The 13,525-nt window shown below is 33.0% G+C and overlaps 1 pseudogene; it reads right to left on the bottom strand.

Moving 5' to 3' along the window:
• Positions 1 to 333: 333 nt before the first annotated feature.
• Positions 334 to 8,127, bottom strand: LOC120162930 (annotated as a pseudogene).
• Positions 8,128 to 13,525: the final 5,398 nt, after the last annotated feature.

Below are 13,525 nucleotides of genomic sequence, written 5' to 3'. Positions count from 1 at the left end.
TGTTTTAATGAGTATTTTTATATTATATAGTGTTTATATGATAACCACGATATTGATAGTAAAGATGTATGAATCTTTCCTTAAGCTAATGTGTCTCGTCATCATTTCGTTAAGGGATAGTCAAGGGTGGAGTAATGATTTGATTTTTTTAGGGTTGGATGACAAAGAGGAAAGCTTACACGAATTTTGTACTAATTGTGTAATTTACTCAATTTGAAAGAAACTAATTTTCAATTTAACAAGTAATTATTTAGTTTGAAATTTTAGATGCAGTACATTCATATATATGACATGAGGATAGGAATGGGCGATTATATATAGCGTAAGTTTTGTTTATGCCGTGGGGTACGATGCTTGCATTGCTATGCCACAAAGACCTTCCTTTGCATCAACATCCCTTGCATCCTAATGTACCCTTGTTCACCCCAGCTACTGCCCACGAGTTCTTCACCAACCAATACTTAGTCCCATCGTCATCCTCTCCATATCCAACGGCGGTCACTCCGTGATCGAGTTGCGTGCCACAGGATCCCGTAAATACACCACTGGAGTAGAACTGGAAGTCGAACCCCCGGCATCGATGGCAACCGAAACGGGTTGGTTCGCAACGGCCTTCTGCAGTGCATCTTCACTATTGGCGGGCACATCTTGGAAGCCATTTATGGTAGCTGCATGGTTGGCTTCTTCGTTGGTATTGCAAGTGCCATCAACTCCCTTGTAGGGGTAGTTGGATTCGGTTGTTAGGCCTTTGTTCTTTAGGATGAACTGGAAGGCATCGTCCATTAAACCACCTTGGCAGCCTTGATCCTCACCTTTGGTGTCGCAGTCGACCAGTTCTTGCTCAGACAAGGAAATCAACGTACCTTTTGTTAGCTTAGTAACCCCTTCCATGGCTGCCACAGCTGAAAACGCCCAACAGCATCCTGTGAATTAGATCAACACAATTAGAACATTAGCAAAAGCAAAACAATGGTTAATATTTCAGATTAGAGCAGACCGCATTGGCCTTGGTCTTTGATAGGTGTCACAGCCCCTTTGTTTCTCCAATCCACAGAAGAAGGCAATGCGGTGACGTTTTCGTATTTGAAAGTAGTAGCCTTGTTGGAACACATATGGCCCTTGAACCCATTTCGAGAAGCAGTGAACTCTTCATTTGTTAGATCTGCGAACTGATTGACAGCAAGCTTGTAAGGCTTGTTATTGGCGTTGTTGAAAGAGTCAATGAGCTCCACGTTTTGTTTGAAAATGTTGAAACGCTTTTGCCTCTCATTGTTGTCACTGTAAACTCGTTCAAATTGGGACATCCATTGTCTATGCCTTTCGTACATTGATGCATCTTCAAGACTAGTGCGGGAGGTGGCTTCACACACTAAGTTGGCCCCAATAATACTATCAAGGCCAAATATGTGAATTGGATTTTGGAACCCATTTTGCTATGAAAATTGATGGATGAATGAGGAAAATGATGATGAATTCTTCCTCTTATATACTCCATTTCCCTCCCTCTATCTCCCTGCCCTGCAAGCAAAGTCTTTGAAAATTTAACTCACTGTGATGATTTCTTATACACTCCAAAACTTGGGTCAAATTATGCTTTTTGTCCCTCTACTTATCATGTACATATTTGAGCTGCGGTGCTTGTATAAATTCAGTCGTAGACTTGTAGTTTATCGTATTACTGCAGCAGCAAAATGGGAAATTGGGAGGAGTCTGGTTTTGTATTCAAATACCCTCCCCTGCATCAATCAAACCAAACTAAAATGCTATCTCACCGTGCCGTTTCCTTCATACATCAAATTCCTTTTAAATTGACTTTCTGCCAAGCTAGAATTAGAGTAATCAGATAGGGGAGGGTTATAATAGGTGAAAAATATGGGAAATTTTCTTTAAGCTCCTTAAAAGGTTTTGAAATTTCAATTTTGTAACACCCAAAACCTTACTCCAAAGAATCTAACGGATCCAAACTATTATATTGGTCATTAGAACGACTAACTTATAGAATTATTTCCACATTTTAAAACAATTTAAAACTCGAAAGATTGTATCAAAATATAAATGCATAGATAAACCAAAACAACTATTGTGGGTTATTTAACTAGAACTATGACATTTACCTAAAATATAAATAGTAAAAACTTTAATAGAATTTACAAATCAAAGGTTATTACAATTACACATGTCCACTTGAGAAAGTAAAGGTATATATAATAGTCAAAGTTGAAACTCATTCGGTGATGCTACTATTCGTACTTTATCACATAAGCTATGAACCTACGCATGAAGAATAACTCTGAATATTAAGTTTTGTTGAGCTCAATAATACACAATTACTCTATTATACCACATGGGAATGATAATCTCAACAAACATGCAAAAGAAGACAATTATATTAACACAATTACCATATTTCTACAATCATGCATTTTGAATTACCGAAAGTCATATCAATACAATAAAATCCATTCATCAAAAGATCAATTCAATGCTCATTATTGACACTCACATCTTTGCAACGAATATCAAACCACTTATATACATAGTTTGACATTAAATATTTTATCATTTCGAGCTAACCAGATACTCCTTCATGCAACAACAATTGGAATGAGTCAAAGTTTTCTCGTCAAACTTGACCAAGAGGTGCTAAGATAAAAAGATAGTAAATAAGCAATCACAAGAGGATTGAGCTAAGTTGCATTCCACCAGATGCAAAATTCTTTCAAAAACAACAAATGATCTGCAATTTACAAATAAATTATTAGCACTCTCTTCACCCACCCCACACCAAGGGCAACTATCGTTTGGATAATCTAGCTTCACCCTTCTTATCATAAGGAAATCTTTAGTCGGAACTCTATTTATCTTCAGCATCCAAAGAAAATTCTTAACCTTTGGAGGAACTTTCATTACCAGATTTTATCAAAATCAAAATTTGGTTCTTCTATCTCTATGTTCAATAAAATTTTTGATTGCCTTCCAACTGAAAAACGACCGACACGATCATATATCCATATTATTCTCGATATTATTCATTTCCCTAGAATAGAATGGATCAACCTTATTTGGACTTCCATTAAGCATATTATTTGTTTGATCATTCCCAACAATGTCATCCCAGCTAGGCCTAGCTATCGATTTTGGTCTTTCAGTTGTAATAGCCTGTTCTACCTCATTGATATGCTCCTCAAGATTTTGAATTCTTGGTAGATACCATCTCAAACGATTGAACATCGAGCCTAATACACAATAACTCTTCCCCTAATGAGTCTATTCTTTTCTCTTTCCATATCTACATCATCGTTATGGGACATTCCCCTACTCGATGTATTAATATTTTCAATTATCCCAAGGAGATTGTCTCTTGATCTAATCGTCTCTCTGACCAGAACCCGCCGTCAACTCTGTTTAGCTTACCATTATCACTAAACATGTTTTGTTCTTAAACTTAATTCATGTACTTGCTTGTTTGTTCCCACATACAGTTGTTGTTAGACAAAATGTTAATCCGATATAAAAATAATAATAATAATAAACATATATTATTATTGAATCTAACAGATGAAAATAAATAAAGAATTTAAATAGAGGAATGTAGACATGAAGTTAATGAGTAGAGTAAGATAAACGAAGAATGAGTTTTTGTTGAGGCATATATGAACAGTTTCCTTAAGACAGATTCGTCCTCTCCTTGGTACTTTGAGTAAAGTTGAACGCCGGTCTCGCAGGATACAACAACAAATGATCACAACAATACGCACAATTTGTAGTGATCATTCGAAAACAATTTTGCCACTCTTTATCACAGGAAATAACGAATTTGGAAGGAACTTTCTAAGTGTTTTCCTAATTCAACAATGTGAATTGTGTCTCAAGGTTGTCACTAGGATTTGTGCCTTAACTAGCCTATTTATAGAGGGAGAAATGGATTGAAGGGTTAAGACCTTTCGGTGAAAGGGCTTAACCTTTATATGAAAGGATTTAATCTTGTTGAATAGGTATGATTGAATGGATGTAACATTAAACCAAAAAATTAAGTTCATTCACCAAGTGAAATGACTTATTATTAATTAGTTATAAATAACATTAATTCATTAAACTATTTCTCCAACAATCCCCTACATGAATGAACTTAAAGGTTCAAACACTGACTCGATATGTTGATAGATTCTACGTTTGATATTTGCATAGGATAGGTAGACATCCCCCTTTGAACCTTCCCTTGTGAAAATATGTTGATCTTACTGTTTTTCCAGTAGACGTGATGTCCTTCAATTTTCCTTTTGTTTGTGTAAGAGATGACATACCACACAGAAATATCTCACTAATAAGAATTTGGTTCTCATGGTTATGTCCATATAGCCGTGGAGATCTCCTGGTTTTGCAAGAGTTTAGAAAACTATGCCCCACTAGTCTCTTTGAAGCGGCTCAACTTCACTCTCACATAGGCAACTTATGTTGTACGGCTCAACGAAACACATAGTGGTCATTAAAAGCATTGCTTAACATTTTCCACATTTTAGTCATTGTTTTCATCATAGGGATGGACTTGGGATAAGAACCCATACAGTGACCTAACAAGGTCTATATAAGTAGGTTGTCCCAATTGAACCTAGATCTTGGTATCTCCAGTCAACTAGGTTGGGTATTCCTTCACATAGCGCCTTAAATATTTATGTGCTTGGGTCACTTCCTTTCGATCTTTATCAACTTGATCTCGATTCAACTCATTGGATAGCAGATCCGCAATATTATCTTTTGATCTTAAAAAATCAATGATGATTACTCTAATTCAGCTCAGTTATCTAAAGGTATTATGTCGACGACTCATGTGTCTCGACATGTCATTATACATTATACAAGACACCCTACACTTTTATGTAGTTGTAGTAAGGTTTTCTTCTATTCCATTTCCATAACTCATATGATGTCTTGTCCATTTCTTGTGCGTTACCTTATTTAAAGGTAATTTGCTGATAAAATAGTTTCTCCCACATATTTTGTGACAACTCAGAACATGACCAAATGTCATTCTTAATTCTTTAATAGTCTTATGGATACTATATACTTAATACAATGTATCCGACAATCCATTCAAATATAGTTCCTCCATCGAAAGTCAAAATCTTTCCAAATTTTCAACAACGGTGGATATGGAAACAACGTTTTCTCATCCTCTCTAATAATAGGAGGATCATCATATATTTGATCATATTTTGATCAAAGCATCAGCTAGTTTGATTCTGTGTTACCATGACCAACGTTCACTAATTAAGTTTGCTTTAGAAGTCGAAAACTATATAACAGTTATATCACAGTGATCGAAGTTAAACAACTATGATTTTTCATGAACAAAGTTATCTAATTAAACAATGGTTTACGTTGCTCCATGTCCAAGAATCATGCAAAATGCATTAAACAGATTCTAGAAATTTTAATTCAAAATTAGTGAGGAAAAAAACTCACTTCATTAATGATTGGAGCATTAATGTACATATTAGTTGACCGCCTGGGAGCCTTTCACGTTGAATGCCCTTTCCCTTGTAAAATATAATCTTCAATAAGTGGGGATATACCATTAGAATTTGCAGAGCCACCTGAACTTTTAAATTGTAGATTCACTCTCCAATATGCATAAGATGAGGCAAATTGCACTCTAACTTGCAAAATTGCTTTTGGGGTTAATGTTAACTTCAGTTACCATATTCAACATGATCAAATTTAACAACATCTTATGTTGTCATGTCTTAAAATCATATTCATAGAATTTCAAAGACTTCTCGTTGTAGCTCTCGACCACCGGAAACTGTTGTATTTTGATTCAAAGTCACAATTTTGTTTCAGTACCTATTTATTGCAATGAATTTTAGTCAAAAACTAAAATTTAACAATTGAATAATTTCTATTAAATAGAGAAAATTTAGTAAAACTAAAATCTAAAATAAAATTCACAATCAACACTATTCTGTTGAATCCGTTAAACGTCAGGATTTAGTAAAACTAAAATCCAAGATAACAATGGAATTAAAACCCAAAATAGTAGTATAATCTCAATGTATAAATATTATAAAAGATATTGAATGGATACGCATACCTTTTCGATTTCTTGATCGAAAGTCACCTTTCATTACCGAAAAATAAAACATACGAGCTTTATCAAGTTACACCAAGGCTTGTCCTTAATATTGAGACTTGCATTATGTTTCATCCTAAACCTGAAAAGATTTTTCAAAAGGTTTCATATGTACCTTATCATCGAATCATCAAGTATTTAACCATCAACAGGCGTAACAATTAAAAAAAATTCTGCACGGGATGCAAATTGAAAATTACTTTTAGAATATACTTTGACATGCAACCTGCAAAGGTATACCAACGTGTCTTATCATTGCACAAGGGTTATTGAACATAAACACATATGCCTTTGAAATTTAGTGATTCATGTAAAAGCAATATCATTTGCAAGTTTTCCACGTAAGTTATCCATGCAAACTAGAAGTTCTTCCAATTCACTCGACCAAGGTCTTCAAGGTTGGTTTCAATGATGATGCTCGAAGACTCGAATAACAATGGAATATCTAGTTTGAATTCCAATGTTGTTGCAAACCGTGCTAACCAACAATTCCGAATGAGTTGTAAATGTCTCCCTCTAATGTTTATTTTGATTTAGTAAATCATTCGCTCATATATCTTGGATTAGAATAAAAAATCGTATAATCTATCTTAATATTGTTAGATAAAATATTAAACCGAGATAAAATAATAATAATAATAATAATAATAATAATAATAATAATAATAATAATAATAAGCATATATTATAATTGAATCGAACGAACAAAACTAAGTAAAGAATCAAAATAGAGGAACATGATTTGTTTACTCGTATATAGACACGAAGTCGAATGAATAGAGTGAGATAAACCGAAGAAGAAGTTTTTGTTGAAGCATGGATGAACAGTTTCCTTAAGACAAATTCATCCTCTCCTAGGTGCTTTAAGCAACGCTGAACGTCGTTCTCCCAAGATACAACAACAAACAATCACAACAATAAGAACAACTGTAATGATCAGTCGAACACAATCTTATCTTTCTCTATCACCGGAAAGAACGAATTTGAAAGGAACTTCCTAAGTGTTTTCCAGATTTAACATTGTGAATTGTGTCTCAAGGTTGTCTCTAGGATTTGTGGCTTAACTAAGTCCTTTCGTTTAGTGCTTTCAGGCTTGCTTGGGTGCCAAAATGTCCATGGGTTATTCCGAGGCATCTAAGGCTGCACATGTTCAGATTGCTTTGATCTCTAATATCATTTTTATACTCACAGTAAAATGAGTTTATAGCCACATTTTTAAAACAAAAGACACAAAATAACAAATTTCGCGACGTTTTGATAGAACACATTAATTTATGCATATCGGGGTGTTTTAAACAAAAACACCGACACAGACTCAAACTTTAGTGGCGTTTTATAAAAAAGTCGCTATAGACAAGTACTTTAGTGGCGTTTCTATATAACGCCGCTAAAGACTCGTACATTAGTGTCGTTTGTATACAAATGCTAGTAAAGACTCATAATTAGTGGCGTTTTTATACAAACTCCGAAATAGGAAACATATATAATGGCATTTTTGAAAAAACGCTGTAAGAGATTCATATTGTAATGGCATTTTTTGAATAAATGTCACAATTTATCAGTACATTAGAGGCGATTGTATACAAACGCCGCTAAAGACTCATAATTTAGTGGCATTTTTATATAAATGTCGCTATAGACTCGTACATTAGTGGCGTTTTTATACAAACGTCGCTATAGAATCGTACTTTAGTGGCGTTTATGTTTACAAATGCCGTAAGTTTACAATTTCTAAGTCTCGCACCCTTTAACCCTTTTTCACTTTTCTCCTTGACCTATTTTTTTTCATTCCCGTCGTTTACCCAAACTCGCCCCATTAACCCTTTTTCATTTTTTCCCCTTGACCTATTTTTTCATTCCCTCCGTTTACCCAAACTCATTTGTTGCTGCTTCTCCAATGGAGGGCTTTTCTTCTTAGTCCTTCGATCATCATCAAACAGCATCTGGCGCCTCAAAGTTTTTATACAACCTTCCCTCTCGGGCCACTTCTCCACCATCATCTCCTTCAATATGGTTTTTACCCATTTCTTCGCACTTGCTTATTTAATGAATTTCATTTCTTTTTAAAATGTTTTGGATCTTAATACTTTGATCAAATGTGAAATTTTAAGAATTATTTGTCTGTGAAATTCATTTTCTCATAATACTAAGGGTCCGTTTGTTTCACGTAAAACATTTTCCGGAACACGTTTTCCTCACTTTTCAGTGTTTGGTTAGAGGAAAACAGATTGGTCAATGTAAAACATTTTCTTGGTCAACAGAATTTCCTTTGCATTTTCTGGAAAATGACTTACTGTTTAATTTTTCGTAAGTCATTTTTCCAAACTTTTCACTTCAAAGCATAAATACACTAAATAATATTATTTTATAAATTTAATATTAATATGATATTTTAGTATCATTTTAATAAAAATTAATTATTAACATAATTAAATATATTTATTAATATTTTTAATAATTTAATAATATAAAATATTATTACAATATATACTCAATTATATTATAATAATATGATACTATATTCTTATTTTAATAATATAAAAAATTATTAATAAAAGTTATATTATTTATTAATTTCTTATAAGTAATATTATTGAATTATTAATAGTGAATAATTTATTTATGTATTTAATATTAACATAATAGTCTAATAATATTATAAAAATTCCTTAAAATATATTTATTAATAATTTTAAAATATAATATAATACTTTTATTTTTATAGATATTCAATATAATTTATCGTATTTTTATTTTAATAGAATATACGAGAGTTAATATTTTTATTTATAAAATTATAGAAATAATATTTTAATAATAATATTAGTATTAAATAAACTATTCTAATATTTTTAAAATAATAATTTTAAGTTTTTATAATAAATAATATTATTATAAAATGTTTTCAGTAAAACAACAAACCCTAATTAAAGAGAAGAGACAAAAAAATAAACCTCGTCACTTCCCTATAGGGCAGGCAACTTGGAGTTAATAATCTTTGTGGAGCCCACATCGAAGCTGAAGCATCTTGGAAAGTGGCCAGAGGTAATGGGAGTGGAGACGTTGGAAACCATCGAGAGGTAAAACGACGAATCTAAGTTGTTAGGTTCCACAACTGATATTAGCCCAATGCCTGGTACATATCAACTCCTAGATACGCTCATCTCTGGCGAATTTGAGCCACTGTTTGCTAACGATTGGTGTCATTGCTAGAGTCATCGTTTCAACGTGTTTCAAGACCTCGTACAACATTTTTTCATATAAAATCATCAACCATGTTTCTTATTCTTTTATTTTCTTCATTTTTAGTTGGGGGAACTAAGCAATTGGGGAACATCATTTCATTGGCTGAAGTTGAAACCTTGATTTTGGGTTGGTTTGAATGGATTTGTGTCTCAAGGATTTAATCTTTTCATGAAGAGAATTGTTGAATAGGTATGATTGAATGGATGTATCATTAAACCAAAAATTAAGTTCATTCACCAAGTGAAATGACTTATTATTAATTAGTTCTAAATAACATTAATTCATTCAACTATTTTTCCAACAATCCCCTACGTGAATGAACTTGATGGTTCAAGACTGACTCGATATGTTGATAGATTCTACATTTGATATTTGCATATGATAGGTAGACGTCCACTTTTGAACCTTCCCTTGTGAAAATATGTTTATCTTACTAGTTGTCCAGTAGACGTGATGTCCTTCAATTGTCTTTTTGTTTGTGTAAGAGATGACATACCACATAGAAATATCTAATTAATAAGAATTTGGTTCTCATGGTTATGTCCATAGAGCCGTGGAGATCTCATGGTTTTGCAAGAGTTTATAAAACTATGCCCCACTAGTCTCTTTGAAGCGGCTCAACTTCACTCTCACATAGGCGACTTATATTGTACGGCTTAACGAAACACATAGTTGTCATTAAAAGCATTGCTTAACATTTTCCACATTTTAGTCATTGTTTTCATCATAGGGATGGACTTAGGATAAGAACCCATACAGTGACCTAACAAGCTCTATGTAAGTAGGTTGTCCCAATTGAACCTAGATCTTGGCATCTCCAGTCAACTAGATTGGGTATTCCTTCACATAGCGCCTTAAATATTTATGTGCTTGGGTCACTTCCTTTAGATCTTTATCAACTTGATCTCGATTCAACTCATTGGATAGCAGATCCGCAATATTATCTTTTGATCTTAAAAAACCAATGAAGATAACTCTAATTGAGCTCAGTTATCTAAAGGTATTATGTCGACAACTCATGTGTCTCGACATGTCATTATACATTATACAAGACACCCTACACTTTTATGTAGTTGTAGTAAGGTTTCTTCTATTCCATTTCCTTAACTCATATGATGTCTTGTCCCTTTTCTTGTACGTTACCTTATTTAAAGGTAATTTGCTGATAAAACAGTTTCTCCCACATATTTTGTGACAACTCAGAACATGACCAAATGTCATTCTTAATTCTTTAGTAGTCTTATGGATACTATATACTTAATACAATGTATCCGAAAATCCATTCAAAATATATTTCCTCCATCGAAAGTCAAAATCTTTCCAAATTTTCAACAACGGTGGATATGGAAACAACGTTTTCTCATCCTTTCTAATAATAGGAGGATCATCATATATTTGACCATATTTTGATCAAAGCAAAGCATTGCTTAACATTTTCCACATTTTAGTCATTGTTTTCATTATAGGGATGGACTTGGGATAAGAACCCATACAGTGACCTAACAAGGTCTATGTAAGTAGGTTGTCCCAATTGAACCTAGATCTTGGCATCTCCAGTCAACTAGGATGGGTATTCCTTCACATAGCGCCTTAAATATTTATGTGCTTGGGTCACTTCCTTTAGATCTTTGTCAACTTGATCTCGACTCAACTCATTGGATGGCAGATCCGCAATATTATCTTTTGATCTTAAAAAACCAATGAAGATAACTCTAATTGAGCTCAGTTATCTAAAGGTATTATGTCGACAACTCATGTGTCTCGACATGTCATTATACATTATACAAGACACCCTACACTTTTATGTAGTTGTAGTATGATGTCTTGTCCATTTCTTGTGCGTTACCTTATTTAAAGGTAATTTGCTTATAAAACAGTTTCTCCCACATATTTTGTGACAACTCAGAACATGACCAAATGTCATTCTTAATTCTTTAGTAGTCTTATGGATACTATATACTTAATACAATGTATCCGACAATCCATTCAAAATATAGTTCCTCCATCGAAAGTCAAAATCTTTCCAAATTCTCAACAACAGTGGATATGGAAACAACGTTTTCTCATCCTCTCTAATAATAGGAGGATCATCATATATTTTACCATATTTTGATCAAAGCATCAGCTAGTTTGATTCTTTGTTACCACGACCAACGTTCACTGATTAAGTTTGCTTTAGAAGTCAAAAACTATAACAGTTATATCACAGTGATCGAAGTTAAACAACTATGATTTTTCATGAACAAAGTTATCTAATTAAACAATGGTTTACGTTGCTCCATGTCCAAGAATCATGCAAAATGCATTAAACAGATTCTAGAAATTTTAATTCAAAATTAGTGAGGAAAAAAACTCACTTCATTAATGATTGGAGCATTAATGTACATATTAGTTGACCGCCTGGGAGCCTTTCACGTTGAATGACCTTTCCCTTGTAAAATATAATCTTCAATAAGTGGGGATATACCATTAGAATTTGCAGAGCCACCTGAACTTTTAAATTGTAGATTCACCCTCCAATATGCATAAGACGAGGCAAATTGCACTCTAACTTGCAAAATTGCTTTTGGGGTTAATGATAACTTCAGTTAACATATTCAACATGATCAAATATAACAACATCTTATGTTGTCATGTCTTAAAATCATATTCATAGAATTTCAAATACTTCTCGTTGTAGCACTCGACCACCGGAAACTGTTGTATTTTGATTCGAAGTCACAATTTTGTTTCAGTACCTATTTATTGCAATGAATTTTAGTCAAAAACTAAAATTTAACAATTGAATAATTTCTATTAAATAGGGAAAATTTAGTAAAACTAAAATCTAAAATAAAAATTCACAATCAACACTATTCTGTTGAATCCGTTAAACGTCAGGATTTAGTAAAACTAAAATCCAAGATAACAATGGAATTAAAACCCAAAATAGTAGTATAATCTCAATGTATAAATATTATAAAAGATATTGAATGGATACGCATACCTTTTCGATTTCTTGATCGAAAGTCACCTTTCATTACCGAAAAATAAAACATACGAGCTTTATCAAGTTACACCAAGGCTTGTCCTTAATATTGAGACTTGCATTATGTTTCATCCTAAACCTGAAAAGATTTTTCAAAAGGTTTCATATGTACCTTATCATCGAATCATCAAGTATTTAACCATCAACAGGCGTAACAATTAAAAAAAATTCTGCACGGGATGCAAATTGAAAATTACTTTTAGAATATACTTGACATGCAACCTGCAAAGGTATACCAACGTGTCTTATCATTGCACAAGGGTTATTGAACATAAACACATATGCCTTTGAAATTTAGTGATTCATGTAAAAGCAATATCATTTGCAAGTTTTCCACGTAAGTTATCCATGCAAACTAGAAGTTCTTCCAATTCACTCGACCAAGGTCTTCAAGGTTGGTTTCAATGATGATGCTCGAAGACTCGACATAACAATGGAATATCTAGTTTGAATTCCAATGTTGTTGCAAACCGTGCTAACCAACAATTCCGAATGAGTTGTAAATGTCTCCCTCTAATGTTTATTTTGATTTAATAAATCATTCGCTCATATATCTTGGATTAGAATAAAAAAATCGTATAATCTATCTTAATATTGTTAGATAAAATATTAAACCGAGATAAAATAATAATAAAATAATAATAATAATAATAATAATAATAATAATAATAAGCATATATTATTATTGAATCGAACGAACAAAAATAAGTAAAGAATCAAAATAGAGGAACATGATTTGTTTACTCGTATATAGACACGAAGTCGAATGAATAGAGTGAGATAAACCGAAGAAGAAGTTTTGTTGAAGCATGGATGAACAGTTTCCTTAAGACAAATTCATCCTCTCCTAGGTGCTTTAAGCAACGCTGAACGTCGTTCTCCCAAGATACAACAACAAACAATCACAACAATAAGAACAACTGTAATGATCAGTCGAACACAATCTTGTCTTTCTCTATCACCGGAAAGAACGAATTTGAAAGGAACTTCCTAAGTGTTTTCCAGATTTAACATTGTGAATTGTGTCTCAAGGTTGTCTCTAGGATTTGTGGCTTAACTAAGTCCTTTCGTTTAGTGCTTTCAGGCTTGCTTGGGTGCCAAAATGTCCATGGGTTATTCCG

This window comes from Hibiscus syriacus, unplaced genomic scaffold, assembly GCF_006381635.1.
Source record: "Hibiscus syriacus cultivar Baekdansim isolate YM2019G1 unplaced genomic scaffold, ASM638163v2 tig00111410_pilon, whole genome shotgun sequence".
Classification (NCBI taxonomy): domain Eukaryota; kingdom Viridiplantae; phylum Streptophyta; class Magnoliopsida; order Malvales; family Malvaceae; genus Hibiscus; species Hibiscus syriacus.
This window is presented reverse-complemented; position numbering and strand designations above follow the sequence as displayed.